This window comes from Nomascus leucogenys, chromosome 14 (genome assembly GCF_006542625.1).
Source record: "Nomascus leucogenys isolate Asia chromosome 14, Asia_NLE_v1, whole genome shotgun sequence".
Lineage (NCBI taxonomy): Eukaryota > Metazoa > Chordata > Mammalia > Primates > Hylobatidae > Nomascus > Nomascus leucogenys.
In genome coordinates, this window is record NC_044394.1 from 9,100,482 (window position 1) to 9,124,215 (window position 23,734).

Here is a 23,734-nt window from a genome sequence, read left to right on the forward strand (position 1 = left end):
CCAGCCCTGCGCAGCCGCCCGCCAAGCCGCCAGAGGACAAGCCGGACGCCGAAGGCTACGAGCGGACGATTGCAGTAAGTTTCCAACTCGCCGACTTCGCGCCCCTCCACTGGCTCGGGCTTGGCGGTCCCCGGCTTCGGGGTGCCCTCGGTCCCTCTCCCTCGCGTCGTCGCGTTCTGCCTTGGCATAACCCCCCGCCGCGGGGCCGCAGACCCCCTAAGAGCTTCGTGCGCTCTCCGCGCCCTGCCCACCGGCCCCGGCCCCTCCCCCGACCGGACCGGAGAGGTGGGAAGTTTGGGGGCACCCGCTGGGGATGTCCCATTTCCGGGGCTGGGCTCCGGGGAGCCGGCGCGGCGCCCGCTCCCTGCCCGCCAGCCCTTTGGGAGCTCAGGCGCGGGCAGCCGCTTTTGTTCCCGGGAAGGGCGGAGCTGCGTCCGGGGGAGACGCGTTGCAGCCGGCAGCGTAGTCGCTCCCCGCTGGCCGGCCGCTCCGGGAGGGCACCGCAGCGGAGGGTCGGGGCTGGGGCGGGCTAGGGAGGGGGCCCAGGGCTGGGGCCGGTTCTGCCTCCCGGGTGGCGCGCGGGCCGAGGAACTAGGAGGACCGCCGGGCCGGGCCGCTTGTCCTTTGGAAAAACCTTGGCGTTTTTCCGAAAAGTCCCGCTCAGGCTTCCCCAGGGCCCCTCCACCGTGCAGCAGGGGTGTCTGCGCTGGGCCCGGGCACTCACCAGGGCCTGCAGGCTGCCAGCCTGGAGTTTCCCTAGCATCAAATGTGCCACTGGAAGCTGAAGATGGAGATGACCAGTGTCCCCCGGAGCGAAGACCCCCGCATCTCTCCAGGATGGGGGGTCTGCTTGGGGGTCCACTTAGGGGTGTATCCCTCAGGCACTGGAAGTGGGGATGGGAGGCCCCGAGTCATGGTGTCTCCCCCAGTCCCCAGTTCTTTCTCTGTGTAAATCCAGCTTTGCAGGGACGGGGATGTGGTGCATTTCCCGGAAGAGCTGGGGTCCTGGGGCATGGGGAGCTGGGGCTGGGGTGTGGGGAGGGGCCCAGGGTAGGCAAGCTGAATGAAGCAGGACTGGCACAGGCCTCTGGAGGGCCTGGGGGAGGCTGGATGCCCCGGGGTGCACCCTTGCTTGTCCGCCCTTCTAAGGGTCAGTCTCAGTTTGCCCATCTGTAAATAGGGTTGATTGTCCCTGCTCTACGTGGCTGTTGTGAGCATTCAATGAGCACTGTCAGTCCTCGGAGACTCTTGGGTTTTTTTATTGTGCTAAAATATACAAATATAAATTTCCCATTTCAACCATTTCTTTTTGCTCCTTCACTCCCCACCCACCCACCCCTTTTTAGCGTACAGTTCAGTCATGCTCAGTACCTTCTACCTTCACACTGTGTGCAACCCATCTCCAGAAGCCTCTTCATCCTGCAAAATTGAAACTGGACCCATTAAACAACAGCTCCCCATTCGTCCTCCCCCGGCCCCTGGCAACCGCCATTCTGCTTCCTTCTCCATGGATGTGACTATTCTAGGAACCTCATATAAGTGCAATCACCCAGTATCTGTGCTTTTGTGTCTACCTTCTTTCAGTCAGCAGAATGTCTTCAGGCTTCATCCATACTGCAACCCCTGTCAAAACTTCCTTTTTCAGGCTGAATGATACTTGAGAATCAAAATCTCATCTCCTGAACACTTCACCAGCAACAGCATCTGAGAGGCCCAGGGAGGGGCAGGGCTGGGGTTTTGGGGAGAGGCTCTCCTCTCAAAGCCAGACCCCCTCCCCATCTATCCGCTCAGTGCCAGCACCAGCCAGGGCCTCCTCTCATGGCTTACTCCTCCTGTCCCTCCCGTGGGACCTGCCCCTAAACCATGGGGTCAGTTTCTGTCTCTTGAGAACTCACTAGCTGGGGAGGGTCTATCCAAGAGCCCCCCTAACAGCTCCCTGACCTGGAATCAGCCTCCTGCCCTCCCCCGTCTGTGGACAGAGGTCAGACTCATGGGAGAGCAGCCCCACAGAGGGCTGGGTGGAGGCACTGGTGCGAACCCCGGGTCAGGGCCAGGGAAGCCACCTGTTTGGGCACAGAAGCCGTTGGCAGCACAGTGACATGGCCTCAGGCAGTGCCCACTGGTCTTTTTGCTTCTGGCCAAATGTGTGGCTGTTCAGGGTGCTCAGGGACCTGCCAGGTGAAGGAGTGGAGAGGCGGCAGCAGAGGGCCCATCACAGTCCAGGGGTCAGAAGGACAGAGCAGGCATCACTCCGTCCCAGTGTGGCAGCGCCCCCAGCCTAGCCCTCACGGGTGTCTTGGGGTACAGAGGTGGGACAACCAGAGCCACCGGACAGACATGCCAAAACTTCTGGTGGCCCAAAGATACGCAAGTGAAATGTGTCAAGAGACAGGACCCAGTGAAAACATTTTGAGCTACAACAAACAAATGTATAGGAATTGGGAGAATAAGACACAGTGGTCAGGGACCCCATGCACAGGGTGGGCCACCAGATTCCCAGAACTCTGCACTCCAGGCACGTGGTGGGAAAGGCAAGAGGCCAGGGTGAGGGAGTTGGGTTCGGAAGAGTAGCCATGTCACTGTGGGTGCACATGGGGCCACTGAGCCAGGCCCTGTCCCAGAGGCAGCCCCACAGTGCAGGGTACAGCTCACGTATGCCCACCTGACCTCGGCCACTTCTCTGGCATCTCACAGGGGCCTGGCATGCAGGGAAGGGGAGGAAAGGCTCTGCCTGCCAGAACCTGTGTCCACATCATCTCCCTCCCTCTCATTCCAGCCCTGGGAAGATGGGACTCTTACATCCTTGCCCTTTTTTTTTTTTTTTTAATTTTGAGAAACGGTTTCAGTCTGTTGTCCAGATTGGAGTGCAGTGGCACGATCATGGCTCACTGCAGCCTCTGCCTCCTGGGTTCAAGCAATCCTCCTCCCTTAGCCTCCCTAGTAGCTGGGACCACAGGCATGTGCCACCACACCCAGCTAATTTTTAAAATTTTTTAGAGACAGTGTCTCACTATGTTGCCCAGGCTGGTGCCCAGGCTCATGGGGCTGGGATTACAGGTGTGAGCCACTGCGCCCAGCTGAGGCGCAGATGATGATAAAGCTGAGGCTTAGGGTGAAAAGTACTCATCCACTTCCTAGCTAGTGAATACAGGGGCTGAGCCCAGAAACCAAGCCAGCCAGACCCCCAAACTTCTGCCCTTTGCCAGTGGCAGAGAAGTAGGTGGTTGAGAGCCCCCCCCGCCCGGATCCCCCGGAGCTCTGCCAAACCAAGGTGGGGTCAGCCTGGGAGGGAGACTCAGCTTCCCCTTGGAGAGAGCCTGGTATGAGCAGCCACACTGCCTCCCTGACCCGGCTGGGTAGAGGCCTTGCGGTGCATCTTTGAATAATGTTCTGGGGTTATCGGCTGCACCCCACAGATGCCACAGCTGTGCTCCAGCCCAGAAGAAAAAAAAATGCAGTTTTCAGAAACAAGAGCCTGCTGAGGTCAGCGAAGCCCCTATCTGCCCATCCTTCTGTGTGTCCCTGGGTCTGCGCGCTTGGCTGGGTTTTCCAAAGGAACCGAAGGCAGAGTGAGTGAGGGGTGCCGTCTTGTGGAGGAACCGTCTGTGGCCGATCAGCTTGTGTGACCTCTGTGGACTGACTGGGAGTTGTGACAAATGTGGCCAGAAATGGGGCCTGGTCTCAGACGGTGACCCGGGATTATGTGGATTGAGGGTCAGTGAGGGACATGGCCTCTCAGGAGGCTGTGCTGGGAGGATGGGGGAGGGGAGCCAGGATGAGGGAAGGGCCTGACCAAAGCGGGGTGGGGAGGGAGGCTCAGAGGAAGGTGAGCCACCTGGCTTTCAGGATGATGAGGAGAGAAAGTCTGTCCTGAGAGGCCCCATGACAGCTGCCCTGGGCCAGGATGTTTGGGGGAGGGGAGATTGCACCGGCATTGAGCCGCCCTCACTCTCTGTCTGGAGGTGTGGGGCCAGGGGCTTCTGTGACAGGGGCCATGAATGGACCCAGCCAGGAGACCCAGGGGACAAAGGCATCTGCTGGCCCAGGCACCTGCAGGGCCTGGCAACTCCGTCTCCCCGATTTCCCGTTCACACCCTTTGCTGTTCTCTACCCGGGACCTGAAGCCCATGGACCACAATGGGCTGGCAGACCCCTGTGTCAAGCTGCACCTGCGGCCAGGAGCCAGGAATGTGAGGGAGTTTCACCCAGGCTTGCCCACCAGCTGTGCCCACCCACGGTGATGGGGCCTGGACTGGGCTGGGGGCACCCAAGGAGGCCCACAGCTGCCACTCCCCCTCAGAGCCCAAGCAAGCTGAGGAGACCTCAGCCACTCACCTCCATGCAGAGCGCCCAGTCTGTCCCACACCCAGGATGCCTTCAAGCGTTAACCTACCTGCTGATCTGGGGAAACCCCTGGAGAATTTCCAGGCTGGCATTTTATAAGAAGCATTCTCAGCTGGAGGCTACTATGATGTGCAAACAAAGGACTGTGGTCAGATCACATTGGAAAACATTGTTAAACCAGTTTCTTTACTGTAGGACTTACCAGAGCCTTTAATGTGCTGATGGGCTGTTCCTCGACTCTCAGTAAGGGGGATGAAGTAGGCAGCATGTGCCCAATGTATTTGACCACAGAATCCTCATTCCCATGAGAGATGGGCCAAGAGGCTGAGCGCAAATGCACTTAAGGCACCAACACAACAGGTGCATCTAGGAGAGGAGAGAAAAAAAATGCTATTAAATAAAAGCATCAAGGTGACCTTGAGCCATGAAAAATCGTAACTTCTTAGACTTCCTTCCTTCTGTGCATTCTACACTTCAGTTGTTTTATTTTTAGTTTCATAGGGCAGAGTCTGAGTTGACTTGGGGACCTAAATGTGTATGCCTGGGGCCCACCGCAGTCCAGGAGGACCACCCCAGAAGGGAACATTGCGCCTTCTCTGGGGAAGGCAGGGCTGTAGGAGACACGGCAGTGCCCCACTACCTACTCCTGGGGAAGAAATGGCTCCCCACACCAGGCCTCGATGTCTTTATGCTGCAAGTGGAGCTCAGGGATGTGAGAGCCAAGAGTGAGTGTAACCAGGGAAGTGTGCCCAACACGGGAGCTCAGTGACCCCTAACTCGTGGGACTGGAGCCGGCAGGGCCTGTTGAAGGAAGTCCCCAGGACTCTCCCCAGTGTTTTATAAAGAGCAGTCTCCTTGTAGACAAGCTCCTGAAAGCAGCTTGCGAGAGAGGGATTCCTGTGTCCTTTCCACGGTGGGGAACCTGACGCTGCCACAGCGCTGGAATTGAAACCCCGGGCTGCCTGACCTCCAAACCTAGGCCGGGGTGGCGGGCATCAGACTGAGTCAGACACGGAGCTCAGAGTCGCTGGCACAGGAGGAAGGAGTGGTGGCAATATTCCAGCTCAGAGAGGCCACTGCACGAGCATGCCCGAAGCCAGGATGGGTTCCAGGCAGAGGGGAGAGTCCGCAAAGGCAGGGCATGCCCTGGGAAGGAGACTCCAGTTCCACGGCAGGTGTCCTGCAGAACCCACCCCAGGGCATCAGGGGCTGGAGCTGGGATCCTCCTTGGATGAGCCTCCTATGGCTGCTGCAGCAAGTGACCACAAACTTAGAGGCTTAGAGCAACACACTTACTATCTCGCCGCTCTGCAGGTTAGAAGTCTAACAGTGGTCTCCCTGGGCTAATGTCAAGGTGTCAGCAGGGCTGCATTTCTTCTGGAGCCTGGGGATTCCACCTGTTTTCCTGGCTCTTTCCAGCTTCTAGAGGCCGCCTGCCCTCCTTGGCTGGTGGCCCATTCCTCCAACTTCACAGCCGGCCCGGTTGCATCTCCTTGACCTTCGTCCTTGGTGACAACTCACTCTTCTCTTCTCTGTCCTTTCTTCTGCTTTTAAGAACCCTGTGACCACACTGGGCCACCCAGACAGTCTAGGATAATCTCCCTAATTAGTCAGCTAATTAACCACCTTAACTCCATCTGCAGCCTCAGTTCCCCCGGCCATGTCAGTGACATAGTCACAGCTTCGGAGATTAGGTTGTGGCCATCTCGGGGGCCATTGTTCTGTCTACCACACCCTTTGGTGCTAATAAGATAATTTTTCCTTTCTCCAGGCAAATAAGCTTAGAACAAAAGCTCTCCGTAACACTCTGAACCACGTGAACAATAGCCTCACTACAGGATCACTCATCATCCACAAGTCCCTGCAGTGGGTGAGGGCCCTCGGCTGCCTGCTCCCTCCCCAACCCCCACCCAGAGAAACTGATGCGGGTGCAGGGTCAAGTTCAGACCTCAAACCCAAGTCTCCCACTTTGGTCCCTTTCTCCTCCTGAGGGACCTGGAGGGTGGAGTCTGCCCCTCCTCCTTCCCAGCATAAGCATCAGGTCAGCTGCAGTGGAGAAAAGGGTCCCTCATGCTTGGAAAAAAAAAGCAAGCATTCCTCCTGGTTCTCACTCTGCGCTTCCCCTTCCCCTCTACTTCCTGGTTCACGCTGAGTACTCGGGGCCTCCAGGTGGTTGCTTATGGCATCTTGGCCCTACCACCACCACAGATGTCCCTTTCAGGAGGACTTGGGGGCAGTCCAGGGCCTTGTCTCTGGGGAGGCCTGTGCGGCTGGCTCCACACTGTGACCACAACTTTGTAGATCCCCCACGATGTATATTGGATTGTGCACATGTGCACACATTTGGAGCACGTGTAAGCGCACACTTAAGAGTGTATACCCGTACACACATGTACACATATCATGAAAAAATCTGTAATGAAACATATCAAAAGCACTGTGATTATCTCCAGGTTGTAGCAGAATAGGTAATTTTTTCTTACATGTGTGTCTTGTTTTGTTTTTTCCAAATGTTCCACAATGGAGATTCATTACCTTTATGATATGGAAAAACAACAAATGTTATTTAGAAACCTAATCTATAATAGCTGTAATATTACAATAATTTAGTCTGGGCACAGTGCCTCACACCTGTCATCCCAGCAATTTGGGAGGCTAACGCAGGAGGATGGCTTGAGACCAGGAGTTTGAGACAGGCCTAGCGAGTCCCCCATCTCTACAAAAAAAAAAAAAAAACAGATTAAAAATTAAAATAAATAATTTAAACACTTTGATAAAAGAGAGTGAACACAAATTTGGGGAGTAGACTACATGAAGGCTGGGAATCCACTGGGCTGAGGGGCCTTTTTCTTAACATCCCAAAATGGAGCAACCAAACACGGCTTTAGAAACTCTTCCAGCATCTGCCAGCATGTGTGGCCTGTACTTCTCTGGAGAGGAAACCCACTGGCCCAGTTTGGAAAAGAATCTAGTATGAGACTATATCTGATTTATCTGTTTATTGAGACAGAGTCTCACTCTGTCACCCACGCTCGGTGCAGTGGCACAGTCTCAGCTCACTGCAGCCTTGACCTCCTGGACTGAAGCCATCCTCCCATCTCAGCCTTCCGAGTAGCTGGGACTACAGGCGTGTGCCACCATGCCCAGCTAATTTTTTAATTTTTCTTTTGTAGAGATGGCATCTTGCTATGTTGACCAGGCTGGTCTTGAACTCCTGGCTTCAAGCGATCCTCCCACCTTGGCCTCCCAAAGTGCTGGGATTACAGGTGTGAGCCACCACACCTGGCCTTATTTCAGATTCAGTACTGATTTTTTTTTTAACTATTGTAAGTTTAGTATGTCATCATTTCAGAATACACTGCTTCTCAAAAGAATGAAGGCTACAACGGCCTGAGTCTCTGTTTTTCACGAATTCCCCAGATGATTCTGAAACACACCAGCTGGAGGCCCTCCACTGTGGCATGTTTGAAAGTAGTGGTTCTCAAGCTTGTCTGCAACTAGAATCACTTGTGCAGCTTTTAAAACCCTCAGTGGCAAGACCATACTCCAGACCACAAAACCCAGGGGTGGGGTGAAGGAGGCTGTTCATCAGGAGTGTAAATGTCCCCAGGTGATTTTAATGAGCAGCCAGGTTTGAGAACCAGCGTCCTAATGGAAGCAGCCTCATATCCAGGTGTTGTGCCTCCGGAGCCTGGGAAACAACTCTGGCAAAACCTTGCGTCTGAATAACTTTGTGTTCTCTGTCTCCATCTGGTGGTCATTCCGCTACATTGCTATTATTTTCCTGTGCAACTTGGGATCTTGTACTTTTAAGAAAGTTTGCCAAAAGAATCAAAAAGAACCAAAAAGACTTGAAATTCCAAGAAATAAAAATGGCTACAAAACATACCGTTATAAAGAACAGAATGAGCTAAGAGTTATAAATGCATTTGAATAATGCATCTGAATCTTTTGCAGTACTTGGCAAATTAAAAAGCAGTCAATAAGTGCTACTTATTCCCATTATAATTAAACGTAAGTTAGACCCCATCTTTTGGGTACCAGTGATTCATTTTGAATGAATGGCTTTAATTCAACTGAAAAACATATTTAGTCTTATTATACCTGGCATACTGTTGGCAGTGGTGAACAGACACAGTCTGCATGCTGAGAAACATTGTGTGCGTGCATGTGTGTGTGTGTGTGTGTGTGTGTGTGTGAGACAGCGAGCGAGAGAGAGAGAGACAGAGAGAGAGAGAGATTATTATTTTAATAAAAAGACTGTTTGGGAGTATTCCGCTCTATGAGATTTGTAACCCCACCCAATCAGGATTCCGAACAGTGAGATTATTATTTTAATAAAAAGGCTATTTGGGGGTATACTGTCCTATGAATTTTGTAGCCCCACCCCAATCAATGTTCCGAACAGTTTGATCACTCCCACAAAACTGCTTCATGCTCCCTGTCGTGGCATCCTTGCCTCACCCCAATCCCTGGCCACCAACCTATTTGCTTTTGTCCCTGTAGCTTTGCCTTTTCCATAATGTCATGTGTTCATACAATATGCAACCTTTTGAGAGTGGCTTCTTTAACTTACCAAAACTTCCTTCCTCCTGCTTGTTTTAGATTTATTTTGCCCTTTTTTTCTTTAGTTTATTAAAGCTGAGGTTTAGATTGTTGACTTGAGCCTTCCTTCTTTTCTAAAATAAGCATCGAATGCTATAAATTTCCATCTAAGCTCTTCTTTGGCTGCATCTACACATTTTGATTTATTGTGTGGGGGTTAAGATCCCGAGGTCTGGAGACAGACAGACATCCTTTCGATCTGGACTCTGCCACTTGCTAGCCATGGGACTATCTTGTGACCTTGTGTCTCCTCTTTGTGGACCTCAAAACAAGTCTTTATTCAAAGCCCAGGGCCCTGCCTAATGTTAAGGCTTTAGATACATATTTTCAAATTGCCTCATGGGGGCCCTTTTAAAACATCAGAAACATCAGATTACTCATAGGATAGCTAAATTTGTAGTAATAAAGTATCTGCCTACATGCCTAATGGATTCAGTAATGCCACTTAATAGGAGTTTGTGTTATTTACAGCAGTCTCTACTTATATTTGAAAACAGTAACACATCACTTATTAATTTTACAGACAATGTGTGGGTTACATATGGGCTTGTGAATCTCATGCATTACCGGTGTTGTCCCCCAAATACATATAGTCACTGTGGGAACAAACACCACCCTGGGTACCTGGTGCTTGCTAGGGATTTTCATGGAGATTATGGCATTTAAACCTGAAATAGGGTCGGGCACGGTGGCTCATGCCTGTAATCCCAGCATTTTGGGAGGCTAAGGTGGGTGGACCACTTGAGCCCAGGAGTTCGAGACCAGGCTGGCCAACATGGTGAAACTCCATCTCTACCAAAAATACAAAAATTAGCTGGGTGTGGTGGCGTATGCCTGTAATCCCAGCTACCCGGGAGGCTGAGGAATGATAATCGCTTCAACTCAGGAGGCAGAGGTTGCAGTGAGCTGAGATCGCACCGCTGCACTCCAGCCTGGGCAACAGAGCTACACTCCATCTCAAAACAAAGCAAAACAAAACAAAAAAAGACAAGAAAAGAAAACCTAAAACAACTCTGCCAAATAATTGATATTATCACCACTTTATACACATGGGAACAGGCTCTGAGGGGCTCAATAGATTTCCCAGAGTTCTACAGATAATAAGGGGCAGAGCCAAGATCCTGACCCTGATCTGTCTGTGTAGCATGAGAGAAATAGCCACTGTGGACTGTATTTGAAAATATTCACAGATGCTAGGTTAATGCTATATAAAGTATATTATACTTAACCTTTTATAACATATTTTTTCATTTAATAATAATTGTGAATAGATACTTCTATCAACCTATAAATCTACCTACTTCATGCTTTTAAAGGACTGTGTCATACTCCATTAAATGAATTTACTGTAATCTATTTAACCAACATTCCTTGAGTGAACATTTTAATTGTTTGCAATTTTTTGTTCGTGCATATAATGCTGAAATGAACAGGATCATATGCAAGTGTTTTTGTACGCCTCTAGAAGTGATTTTTTAAAATTCCTAAGAGTGAGATGATAAAATTAGTTATAAACATTTACTAACACATATTACCAAATCAGGCAGCATAATAAAAGATCATCAAATTTTTATTCATTCACTTAGCAAATACTTACATCATGCTTGTGCTGTGCTAGGTACTGTTCCTAGAGCTTGACTCTTCACGACATCCTGAGATGAGAACTGTAATGACTCTGTTTCATACATGAGAAGACTGTGGCTCAGAGAGGCAAAGTAGTTTGGCAGAAGTTAGACAGAAAGTAGCTGGTTTGGAAACCAGGGTCTGCAGCGCCCAGGCACTTGATGACCATGTTGTCCTTCCTGATTTATTAAGGCTTTATTCCCAGAATTACTCACATCCTAAAGAATAAATCTTATTTGATAGCAGAATCAAATGAGATTTTAAGTGGGAAAATATCTCATTAATGTTAACATACGTTTTTAAATAAGATTTTATTATTTTTCTAGCAAAAAGCTTATAAACTATATCTTTTTTTTTTTTAAAAAGGAAACTATAAACCCAATATTTTAAGAAACGATTTCATTCACTTAACACTTTTGAGCTGAGTCTCTCCTCTCATCAGTTCTCTGTGAGCAGAAAAGAGGGAGGCTTAGGGGCTTAGGGGATTAGGGGTTATGGTCACTGGGAATTGCAACAGAAACCTGTCAGAGCTCCTAGAACCTAGAAGAGTTAGCCATAGTAAATTGGTTGGTGTATATCCTTATAGAACTTTTATTTTGTAAGGGTGTGTGCAAACTAGTTATTATGTTACGTCTTACATACATTTATAACCTTCCTTTTTATACCTAATGTATATTTTTCCATGACCTTGAATGCACATTTATAACTGTTTTTTTAGGTTTTAAGGCGTTTTATTGCGAAGTTCCACCTCCTAGATTTGGGAAGGAATCTAAAAAACGCATATTTGGTACGTTCTGTGTGCTCTGGCCAGTCACACACATTATTCTATTTAACCTCCTGATGACCTAGGTATCTTCACACTCTCTTGTAGAGAGTCACTCCCAGCAGTCATGTGACTCATCTAAGGCCATGTTGCTACAGGTGGCTTGAAATCCAGGTTGGCTGAACTTCCATCTACATTCTCTTTGTTGTGCACTGTCCAAAAGTAGGGAGAGTTTCCTGCCTCTGGAATTCTCTATGTACAGGTGCCACCAGTTGTCTTCTTTGTGCACAGAAGAAAGTAAAACCCAGAGGCCACCATTAGTGATGGAGATGCATTGTCAGGAGAGAACAGAAGATGGATAGAAGTTCACAGAGCTCTCATTTCTTCCACATGGGCTTGTACCATATGAAAATGGTTTCATAAGCATCTGGTAACAGTGTGTTCAGCCACAAGAGGGAGAACAAATTGGAGCTGGAGATCCTTCTCATGCCTCACCGTACTTTTGACTTCCCGAAAGAGAGGATTCGAGTGGCTCGTTCTGGCATCTTGCAGTATAGTGTATTTCCGCTGGGCAGGGAGTCGCAGTCTCTGCTATGCTCAGGCTGGCCACAGTGGCTTTCCTGGATACGTCTTCATCCTGGTTCAGTCCTGGGGCGGGGGAGCAGGGTTGCCTGCACCTTACAACAGAGCCAGACTGGGGCAGGTCCTCGGCCCACTGTGGTGATGAAAAGTGCTCAAATCATCAAAGAGTAAAAATTCCACACCAAAGCTCACACTTTCCACGGTGGTCATGTGGATTTCTCCTCCTAGCCTGAGGGCATTTCTCGGGTGCTCCTTTCTGTGTATGATTCTTCACCTCCAGGACAGCACAGCTCCACCACACTCAGGACAGGCGTTGTCTGATTCTGCCTGACATGCTCCAGGCTTAGGAAACTGGCTCCTGCGAGCCTGGGCTGCCACCCCTCTCCCTGGCTCTGGGTTCCAACCCTGGCTTCCTGGGGTGCTTGTGGCATGCGATGGAGTTAATGGTCAGCCTGGGAGTTGGAACTTCCAAATTGTGTTAGCCTTTAAAACATCAGTGTCAGCCAGGAACTCAGAAGAGATAAAGACCCCAGATTGCCAAAAGCCCCTTCTCTTAAAGGGATGAGTCAAGGGCTTTCTTCCTTTCCCACATCCCAGGCAGATTCATCTCTACCCTATTCCCAGAATAAACAGAGTCCCATTAGGTTTTCATGCCTACAATTGTCCCCAGTTTTTACTAAAGAGTAGTTGGTTCCAGACAGGAAAAGCATAGCCTCCGCTCTATAGAGGGTGAGAAATGTGTGTATAAACAGCCGGCATTCGAATGCAGAAAGTCATGGCAGGCTGGATGAAGACCACCACTAGTTCAAATGACGCTTCTGTGAGAACTAGAAAAAGGCCCCCTTCCAGTAGACAGAGTCCCATGGGTAAACAGTCAGCACCTGTATCCTATTTAGGAAAAGTGTCCCTCCCTCTAGGTGTAGGCAGTGCCAGGCCACTGGAGCACTGCAGAAATGACACTGGAGATGGATGATGGTCCCACTCATCCTGGCCACCAGACATAGTTGTTCAGTGCACAGCCTGGAAAATCATACATGTCAGCCCTGGTTAGAGTGGATGAGATGAAAGTATGGGGAGATCTTATACTTGTGCTTTCATTTCATGTTACATCTTAGTTATAATGTCATTCTCATTGCACAGACATGGAAATTAGGGCCCAGTAGGTGAAGTGATCTGTTAAAAAAATAAATGGCAAGGCTGGTCTCTTCAACTCCAATCCAGACCACTTTCCACCATGCCATACTGCCTCCTTGCCTGAAGCACTTTTAAAGAGCCACCTTCTGCCCACGTCCGCATCCTTTAGTTTTCTCAAGGCACGAAACCTTTAAGAACCAACCACCCAGGATCTTTGCATATCGTGTGTCCTGGTATGGCAGCTGCTGACCATGCCCTGAGTCATGCCCACGGCCAAGCTCCCCACTCAGGACCATTTCTGTCTGTGCAGACTCATCTTTTCCTGTTCTTTGCAAAGTCCAGCTAGAGCAAGCAAGTTCTTCCCAATGGGTTTTTCCCATCTCTCGTTGGCTGGCTGGCTGGGCTTCCTCCACAAACCCCCCTCCTTTCCCCTAAGCAGGGCCTGGTGGTCCCATCCTGTGGAGCTGGGCTCATGAGGGCATCTGACCGGGGACAGCTATTCCTGGTGCTGTTGTCATTGTCCTGTTTCATGTGTGAACATGGCTGCTGGCCATGTTCACACATGAAACGTGAAATTGCAATTATTTTGGTCTTCATCAGAAGGTCCACTGACAAGTCTCATACAAACTTATGGCCCTGTTCATCTTAAAGTGTTTTGATTCATACTTTCGAATGGCCTCATGAGGACCTTTTATAAAGTAAAAATGTTAGGCAGCCACATGATATCCATTGACCCAGTGAGGCTGTTTTACTGGATATAAGAGTTTTGACCCAGCATTTTTGGAGGCTGAGACAGGCGGATCACCTGAGGCCAGGAGCTGGAGACCAGCTTGGCCAACGTGGCAAAACCCCATATCTATTAAAAACACACACAAAAAATTAGCCTGGCGTGGTGGCACATTCCTGTAATCCCAGCTACTCGGGAGCCTGAGGCACAGGAATCACTTGAACCGGGAGTTGGAGGGTGCAGTGAGCTGAGCTGAGATGGTGCCACTGCACTCCAGCCTGGGCAACAGAGTGAGACTCTGTCTCAGGGGAAAAAAAAAAAAAAAGAGGTTTGAAAAAATAATAGCACGTACTTATGTTTTGACAATATTTGATGTATATAAGGATTTACCAACTTCATGCATGAAGTGCTATCCCCAAAAGACATTCAGTTGCTGTAGGAAAAAACATCAAGTTCTGAGCTCCTACTGTTTGCCAGGCATATTCTGAGATTATCACGTTTAAATCTCAGAGTTACCCTGCAGAGTAGTCAGGGTATCACTGCCTGACAGATGAAGAGGCTGAGGCTTACAGCAGTTAAATGACTTACCCTAGGCCACACAGATAATTGAGTGGGAGAGCCCAGGTCTGTCTGTGAGGTATAATGAAATTAGCATAAACCCTCCACATTGGTGCCACTTGCATAAATTAACATATATTCTCTCACAGAAAGTATTTTATTGGGCATAACATTTTATATCTTTTACCATTTAACATTAGTTGTGGATCTTCCCATGTCACGTAAATATGCCTCCTTCTTTTTGGATTATATGATTACTAATCAGCGGATTTACTATAATTCATTTAACTAATACCACTTTTGATTGTCATTTTATTTGCCTAATTTTTTTCCTTTTGCACAGATAGATGTAATAAACATGATTTTATAGTAATATTTTTGACTGCCTGTGAAAATGTTTACTGTACAATAAACTCCTAGGAGTAAAACCAGGTCAAAGATTATAAATACAGTATTTATTTTCATAAACATTATCAAGTCAGCCACAAATGTTTAAATCATTAATGGCTTCAGATTATTGTATTTAATGAGTAAACATTTTTATAGGGTTTGCTTTTGTAAACACTTTTATTTGCCAGATATCATTCTAAGTGCTACACAAAATTAACTTTTTCAATTTTTAATATAACCCTGAGATATATATTATGATTATCCCCATTCTACAGATAAGAACACTGAGAAGTTAATTAATTTGCCACATATCTAGGAAATGACAAGGCTATTTGCACAGCCAGGCAGTCTGGCTCCTGAGTCCACATTTTAGACAACACTATACCTCCTGGTTCTTTTGAGGCATTACCACTGGAACTATCCTAATACTCATAAATAAACATTTCTTTTGGGGAGGGTCAAATAAAATTTTAAACAGAAAAGTGTTTCACCAACTGTCAAGCTCATAAAGTTGTACATTATAAACTTTTTTCATGATGCCCGCAGATAATTTATTAATGATATCATCTATTTTAAAAGACAAATATAAAACCCAACCCTTAAGAAAGGACTCCTATCACTGTTCCCCACAGGCACCCTCCTCAGTCTTACACCTTCCCTCCCACCAAAAAAAATCATTCAACATATTTATTTCATACTGTAATATAGGAAATAGCTACTTTTTAGACTTTTTATATTATTAGCACTGATCATACAAACATGGAATAGAAATTCCTTACGTTTTATCTGGATTTAAGGTGCTACATAATGGAATATATTTCTATCAAGCCATACACATTGGAGATAATGAAATCACTTGTGTTCTAGTTTAAACATTATGGGAATTTCAGAACTGCAGCATAACAGATAATCCTTGGACGAAAATGAAGTCTCTCCTCTGGTCAGGCATCTATGTGCATCAGTGAAGAGAAGACGGGGACTGTGGAAGGGAAAACAGTGAGTCGGGAAGGGCTGTGGCTACATCTGTTCCCCAGTCCCTCAAGTAATTAAATCCTGACCTCCTCTACCCCAGTCTGTCCTGGGGAATGGCCAACACTGGCCTTTCACAACTGTGTGTTACTAGAAATGCAACAGAAACCCAGCTGAATCCCCTCCTCTGCCCTTCTCAAAGGAAAGATCTGTCCCAGGACCATTTGTTCCAACATTTTCAATTATGAGAAATCTGGGAAGATAAAGTTATTTTTACATTTTTAAAGAAACACATATTTATTCACACTCATTACAGGAAAGTCAGAATCTATACAAAACCAAGAAGACTTTTAAAAATCCATAATACCACCATCAAAAGAGCCACACTTAGCATGTTGGTCCACAGGCTTCTTAGCACCCTCTTCTGTTGGTTTATGCACAAAATGCGAAATCACATTCTGTCTACCTTTTATAATTTGCCTGTTTGTTGATTAACACTATATATTGAACAATTTTTAAGACCTACAACATATGTTGACAACATTACTTCCAAACAATATATTTACAAATAAGTGCACACACACACTCTCTGTCTTATATACAACGTGTCTTACTTTCTAATTCTCCACTCTTGAAGATTTAGGTTTTTCCAAGTTTTTCTTAATATACTCACCAAGAGTCAGCAAATTTTTCCATAAAAGACCAAAGAGTAGGCCTTTTACAATTGATTGTAAGACATGTGTGTTTGAACAATATGAAATCAGTACACCTTGAAAAAGAACATAACAGCGATTTTTAGGGAACAAGGGAAGACAACCATAAGGTCTGACTGCCTGCAGGGTCAGGCAAAAAAAGCCATATTTTTCTTCTTACAGAGAGCCTATAAACGGACGTGCAAGTAGGAAAGATATCGCTAAATTCTTTTCCTAGCAAGGAATATTAATATTAATACTCTGGGAAAGGAATGCATTCCTGGGGGGAGGTCTATAAAGGGCTGCTCTGGGAATGTCTGTCCTATGCGGTTGAGATAAGGACTGAAATACGCCCTGGTCTCCTGCAGTACCCTCAGGCTTATTAGGGTGGGGAAAAACCCGGCCCTGGTAAATTTATGGTCAGACCAGTTCTCTGCTCTTGAACCCTGTTTTCTGTTGTTTAAGATGTTTATCAAGACAATACAAGCACCACTGAACGTAGACCCTTATCAGGAGTTCTGCTTTTGCCCTTGTCCTGTTTCCTCAGAAGCATGTGATCTTTATTCTGCTTTTTTGCCCTTTAAAGCATGTGATCTTTGGACCTACTCCCTGTTCATACACCCCCTCCCCTTTTGAAATCCTTAATAAAAACTTGCTGGTTTTGAGGCTTGGGCAGGCATCACGGTCCTACTGATATGTGATGTCACCCCCGGCAGCCCTGCTGTAAAATTCCTCTCTTTGTACTCTTTATTTCTCAGCCAGCTGATACTTATGGAAAATAGAACCAATGCTGAAATACTGGGGGCAGGTTCCCCCAGTAGTTCTCATGAATCTGTCAGTCAGCTAGGGGATCAGAAGGGGGTCAGCTGATCTGTTGGTCAGCTAGGGGGTCAGAAACCCAAATATTACTGGTTTAACTTGTTATCCCTTACTGGTTTTCCCTCCCTGTGTGAAATCCAAAACTGGTGTACTTGAACAGCAAGCAGCTTTCCTCCAAGTGGTGATTCTGGGACCAGGCTCCTTCCATCTTGTAGTCTTCACCAGCTTCAACACATGGCTTCCAAGATAGCTTGCTTATGTGCTTCATGCCAGCAATAGGAAGAAGAGAGTGGAAGGCTGCGCATGGGGAGAAGGGGAGTTAGGGGTCTCACCCTGGAAGTGGAGTGCTTCACTTCTGCTCATATTCCATTAGCTAGAACTCAATTGCATGGCCGTAGCAAACCAGTGGCAAAGAAAGCTAGGAAATGTAAGCTACTGTGTCCTCAGAAAGAAGAAATTAGTCTGGTAAACAGCCAGCCAGCCTCTGCCACTCATATAGAGGCTTTCCTCCCCAACTGTGGCTAAAGTGAAAAAGACTGACCAGCTATTTACCAAACTTAGTGGTCAAGCATTCCACAGAGTCATACTCATAATGTGAATGTTCTTCTGACCATTCTGAGCCTACGGAGCAGCAAAGCTGGTATTTAGAGCAGCTTTTGCAAAAGGAAAAATAAAAACTTAGATACAAAAGATGGATCAACATTTCTGAGAACCTGTAATACAAGAAGGCTTGAGTTTTTTCTTCAAGTTGGAAAGAGGAAGTAAAATGTTATTATAATCAAATATGGGATTTTCCCTACATCTGAACGTGACGGGAGGCTTTTTACCCTAGGAAGGCTCTACTTGTTAACATTTCAGATAGTGTGACTGAATGAGGAATTCTAGATAGTTCTGTGAAGATTGGGGGCAGAAGAAAAGAGGATGCCAGTCCTTGTTCCTAGGCCAAGACCTGAGCCCTGTAATATTAATATTTGGATCTAAAATCAGGTAAACAGGGGTGTGTAAGGAAAGCTAATAAACAGTGTCATGTGAAGGAGAGAGCTTGGGATTTGAAATCAGAAAGACTTGGGGAATTAAGTTGTGTAAACCTGGGCAAGCTACTGTCTCTTCGTGTGTGAAATGAAGACAACCTCTGATAATGTTTTTGATCTTTAAAGGGGGTAGAGATAGAAGATCTGCTTGTGGGGTGGGGGGTAAAATCTGGCACACAGAAGGAACTGACCCAGTATATGCCAGTTCCTTTCTCCCTGCCCCATTTCTCTCTGTCATTCAAAGTGGCCACCATTCTTTAGAAGTCTTAATTATTAGGCAGAAGAAGCTGTTTCCCTTGGCTTAGAGAGCTTGTTTGAAAATACTTAATGCTAAACACAGGTCTATAGAATCCAGAAAGGTCAGCTTCCTACTGGGGCTTAAGCTTCCAAATACGTGTGTCATGACCCAGGATGCACATGCTGGGAAGAAAGACAAAAATCTTAGCTCCATCTCTGTCCATCTGTGTTGTCATCAAAGGAAACTTCCCTGAGCAACATGATGTTGGGGTTAAATAACTTGTCCTCGGTCATGCAGCTACTAAGTTGGAGGCAGGATCTGAGTCCAGGTGATCTGGTTCCTGAGCTCAGATTCTTAGGCTTACCTGCTACACTATCTAGATCTGGTACAAGATGAAGAGGTGTAGGTGGAAGGAGGCATGCCTATCGTGGTGTCCAGCTATCTCTTGCAGGCCCCTCCCAGAAACCCAGGTCTTGGTCTCATGCTCTAATTTCAGAGCATAGGGAGCAGTGGAGCTGATATTTGGAACAGTTGAGTACTCACAAGCCATTGCTGATAATGACCCTCTCATGCTGTAAAGGCTCTCATTGGGACCAGGACCCCCTTGCGTGGTGAAAGTCCCCTGTAGACAACTGCTATGCTCTTTGTCACCTTGTGAGGAAAGTATATAAGATTGTGACTTTATTGACCCTCCCTTGCTAATGACAATTTAGGCAGAATTGGTCACATACTAAGCTTCCTGACCTCCATATGGGAATCATGAGCCCACATAGAGCTATGGAAGTGACAGTAATACTAGCTTCAGCCTTGGAGTCTCTTCATGGTTCAGTTTACAATATCCAGCAGAATAAAATAGGGACAGGTTCTGAGTTTTCTTTATCTTGAAATATTTCCTTAATGAAATGATATACTTTTGCATGAGCTGTCTGTAGATGCCCTGCTCTAGGGAATAGAAAGACATGCATCCCCTTTCTCAGAAATTCACAATAGTGGCTGCTAGTGTCAAGGGCTCTGTGCCAGGGGTATGTATGTGTACACATATTGTAATTTGGTCTGTCCAACATTGAAGTAGGAATTATAATCCCCACTTTACAGAAAAGAGAAGTGAGGCTCAGAAAGGGAAGTTAATTTTCCCAAGGTCAAACAGCTAGCAAGTACTGAAGCAGATGCACACCAGACCTGTCACACTCCGGGGTCCTCACTCTTAGGCCACTGTGCTATACTCAGATCAGGCTTGTTGTCACAACCTCGAAACGGCCTTAGTAAACAGCCAGCAATAAGGGCCACATGCTGTTCCTTAACTCACTTAAAACCAAAGTAACAGTTTTGGGTGGATGGCACCTACTTTTAATCTGATTGAGTACTCAGAAGCCTCTAGAGTGAGTTGCTTAGCTCAAAGCAGTTATTCTGTGCTAATGAAATTGGGATTATGGGTGCCACACTAGATGAAGCAGAATTCTGTGACCTCAAAAGCTCATTTATCTGTACCCAGAGATGAGTCCAAATTATTTTCTAAGAATTTGGATGTAGCCTGACAGTAATGTGTACTAGTATAGACCACTGTCTTTGGAGTTTGACTGTGGTTCTGCCATTTAACTATTATTTGGGGCTACTAAAACTCTCTGTGGCTTAGTCTCCTCAACTGTAACATGGCAATAATAATGCCTGTCTGTATTGGAAACCATGGTGTCTTCCTAATTACAATGGCTCTCTGAATTCTCCTCATCCCCCCAAAACACACATTATTAAGGATAATAAATGCCCATTATTGAGCACTGAGGATGAAAGATCAGTAAGACCCCATGCTAGCCATCAAGATACAGGAGAGAAATGTAAAATGATCATAATAATTAATTACAATATAGTCTGAGAAGTCCTATGACAAAATAAGTACTAAGAGAATGTTACTCTCCTAGGGGTGGAAGTTGAGGAAAGTTTTGGAGGTGACATTTAGGCTGGGCCTTGTTAGATAAGAAGGATTTGCAGAAAAGGTCAGTTGTTTGCCCAAAGGACCTCTAACCAATAGCATTTCAGGAACTGTGATACATGAAGTAGAACAGAGTGGGTCTCTCCCTGTAACCTCAGAGTTAGGAACCAGAAGTGAAACATCATGTACTTTAGACCTACAAGTGAAGTCTAAAGTTGACTTCACTTTAGAAAGTGGCCCAGGGGGCCTATCGCAAGGTTGCAAACTTGTCTCACTACCCTCAACCAGCCCAGGTATCCTCCTTATCTCACATTATATAAGGTATCTTGTGGGACACAGGACACATGGCCAAAAGTTATACATGTCTCCCCGCATCCTTGCCATTGGATAGGGAAGAGGGCATATTTCTCCCTACCCCTGATACCACCCCCACTCCCCCCCCAAAAAAAACAAGGGGAATGTGTGTTTAAGAAAATCATTCATCTGATTAGGAGTGCTACAAGGAGGGGGAAATGAAACCTCACTCCCCAGCTGGTTGGTTACTATCATCCTGCCCCCACTCCCACCCCAGAGCTGCAGAATGAGAGATATCCTAGAAGAGTTTAATATGCATAACTTGAGTTTGGGTTCTCAGAAATGAAGTTGGATGAGATGAAGCAGAGCTTTATCTCAAGAAAATTACATAGCTCCTATAGGCAAAGACCATCACATCTGCCTAGGTGCCCAGCAACAGAATCAGACCAAGGCAGTGGGAGACTGAGGTCACCTGTCTACCACCAGCTGGTGATAAGGGAGCACCCCTGCCTGTTCTGTACTGCTTTTCCCTGCCCTCATTTCCAGAGGTGCTAGGCCTGGAAGTTGGGGGTGGGGGTGGACAGGTGTGGTGGGTCAGGGGAAGAAGGGAAAGAGCAGACTGCATCCTTGCTACCTGGCACCTAGCTCCCAGACTGTAATTTCTCTTTGGGATTCTCTCATGCCTAGGCCATGCCTGGCCCAGAGCAGACATTCAATACTTATGTTGAAAATGAATGAGTGAATGAATACACATAATAAAAGTCAATACTCATCCCTCCACCCTCCCCACGCCAGCCCCTTTTTCTCAGTCACTCAACAGCTTTTTTGATTTAGGAGTCTTTTTCATTATTTAATTTTTTTTTTAATTTTGTAGAGACAGGGTCTTGCTCTTGTTACCCAGGCTGGTTTTGAACTCCTGGGCTCAAATGATCCTCCTGCCTCGGCCTCCCAAAGTGCTGGGATTACAGATGTGAGCCACTGCACCTGGCCTGGTGTAGGAGTCCTATTTGTCTGTCAAAAGAGGGTGTTCCCTTGGCTCAGAGCCTTGCTTAGGTAATGTGGAAGGACCCAGGGTACACAGGGTGGGTGGCTGTTCTCCAGAAATGTCAGTTTCTGGGCAGGGCTTAGGTGTCTGCAGTCCCTAGTCCCACCCCTGGCCTTGCATTCCAGCTCAGTGGGTGGAAGGTATAAATTTCAGCTGCTCTTAGCCCTGCTGTGTTTTTCCAAAGCCTTCCAACAGCAACATGAAGTTGGCAGCCTTCCTCCTCCTTGTAATCCTCATCATCTTCAGCCTAGAGGTACAAGAGCTTCAGGCTGCAGTGAGACCGTTGCAGCTTTTGGGTGAGTCCAGGCAGAGGTAGCCCTGTTCATTTCTCCTTGAATGAGGGGGCCAGAAAGTAGGACATCAGGGACCAGTGTGTGTGGGGAGGAGAGGGGAAGAAAGGAAAGAAGAAAAGGTCTTAAAGGGCCACAGCAGGGACCCTCCAACTGCTGCTACTCAGCTCCCCAGAGCAGAATCTTTCTTCTACCTCCACTTTCCCGCACTCCTTTCCCTGGGTCACCGCTCCATTTAGACTCTCTGTACCTCCCCTCTTACCCCCTCACCAGCCACCCTCTGACTCCTACCATCTCCCTCTCCATAAGCTTCTTCCTCTCTTGCTACAAATAAATTGGATCACCTAGAGAAAATATTTTCTGAATTATGTTAAATATTAATCATCTCAATCTCTTCTTTTCCTTTTACCAACATTCTCAAAGGAGTAATCTTAATTTTCTGTCCTTACTTCCCCATAAGTCATTCCTTGACCCCTTGAAGACAGCCTACAGCCTCCACCCCTGCCCCATCACTCTCCTGGGACTTCTCTCCCAGATCCTGTGAACAAATCTCATGACTCCTCAGTCACCAAGTCTTTAACCTCTGTAGTGTCTGACACTGCTTGCCACCTCCTCAGTTCTCAAACTTTCTTTTCTCCTGTATTATTCTTCATGGTATTTTATTCTTCTCTCTAAACATTATTGGATTCAGTTATTACTTTCCTCTCTTCTTTGCTCTCCTTCCCCTGCCATTAAACTGGTTGCCAAATACTGTCCATTCTCTGAGAGTGTCTCTTGCATATGTTCTTTCCTTCCCCTGCCATCTCCCATTGTCACGCAGTATTTCCAGCCCTGATGACCTCATGGCTGGGCCATCCCAGGAGCCTCCTAATAGCTCTTCCTGCCCCTGTCTTTCTGCTGCAGTTTGCTTGCTTGTTGAATTCTGTTCCATTCTAGGCTCTCACACCAGAATAATCTTCCTAATTAAACAGCATTCACATCCCTCTCTTGATCTATCAAATGAAATCCAAACTCCTGAGGCCCTCAAGATCTGCCCCCACAACTCCCCGTAAGTTTATCCCCTGCTTACTTTTCCTGCTTCATTTCCAGCTGTTCCCTAACACTTACCCAGCCCTCCATTTGCCACTCCTCCTGTCTTCCTTGTGTTTCGGGGTGAGGAGTGAAATGGATGAGGTACCCAGGGTGCAAACTTTAAATGGGTGCTCACCGCCAGCATTGTGCAAGGCACCTCACTTGTTTCGCCCTAATCCCAGCCCTGTTGCATTTCCCCTTGTGAACTGTTGCTAGTAATTCTTTTTTCTTCTCACAACACTCCACCCATGCCCCTCAGTTCTGCCTTAAAAAGATTCCTGCACTTCAGAACTCACCTTGTCTGATTAATCTAATTGGAAGTAATGTCATATTCTCTGAGCCTTTTTTTGGGGCAGGATCTTGCTTTGTTGCCCAGACCAGAGTGCAGTGACATGATCATGGCTTACTGCAGCCTCAATCTCCTGGGCTCAAGTGATCCTCCTATCTCAGTCCCCCAAGTAGCTGGGACCACAGGCATGTGACACTAAGCCTGGCTAATTAAAAAAAAAAAATTGCAGAGACTGGGTCTCACTGTATCACCCAGGCTGGTCTCAAACTTCTGTGCTCAGGTGATCCCCCCACTTCAGCCTCCCAAAATGCTGGGATTACAGGCATTAGCAACCATGCCCAGC

The 23,734-nt window shown here is 47.1% G+C and overlaps 3 long non-coding RNA genes across 4 annotated transcripts in view; 1 reads left to right on the forward strand and 2 right to left on the reverse strand.

Moving 5' to 3' along the window:
• Window positions 1-23,734, forward strand: part of LOC101178545 — a 26,813-nt gene continuing 3,079 nt past the window's right edge. Inside the window, exon 1 of the long non-coding RNA XR_004033422.1 lies at window positions 1-74. This is a non-coding gene — a long non-coding RNA (uncharacterized LOC101178545). The remainder of the gene's footprint in view (window positions 75-23,734) is intronic.
• LOC115838403 lies at window positions 14,475-20,155 on the reverse strand. The gene is made up of 2 exons (XR_004033421.1): window positions 17,320-20,155; window positions 14,475-16,464 (listed from the first exon to the last, which is right to left on the reverse strand). It is a non-coding gene; the product is annotated as an uncharacterized LOC115838403 (long non-coding RNA).
• The window catches only part of LOC115838402, an 18,178-nt gene continuing 16,067 nt past the window's right edge, over window positions 21,624-23,734 (reverse strand). For both annotated transcript variants that reach the window (XR_004033420.1, XR_004033419.1), the window contains exon 4: window positions 21,624-22,072. This is a non-coding gene — a long non-coding RNA (uncharacterized LOC115838402). The remainder of the gene's footprint in view (window positions 22,073-23,734) is intronic.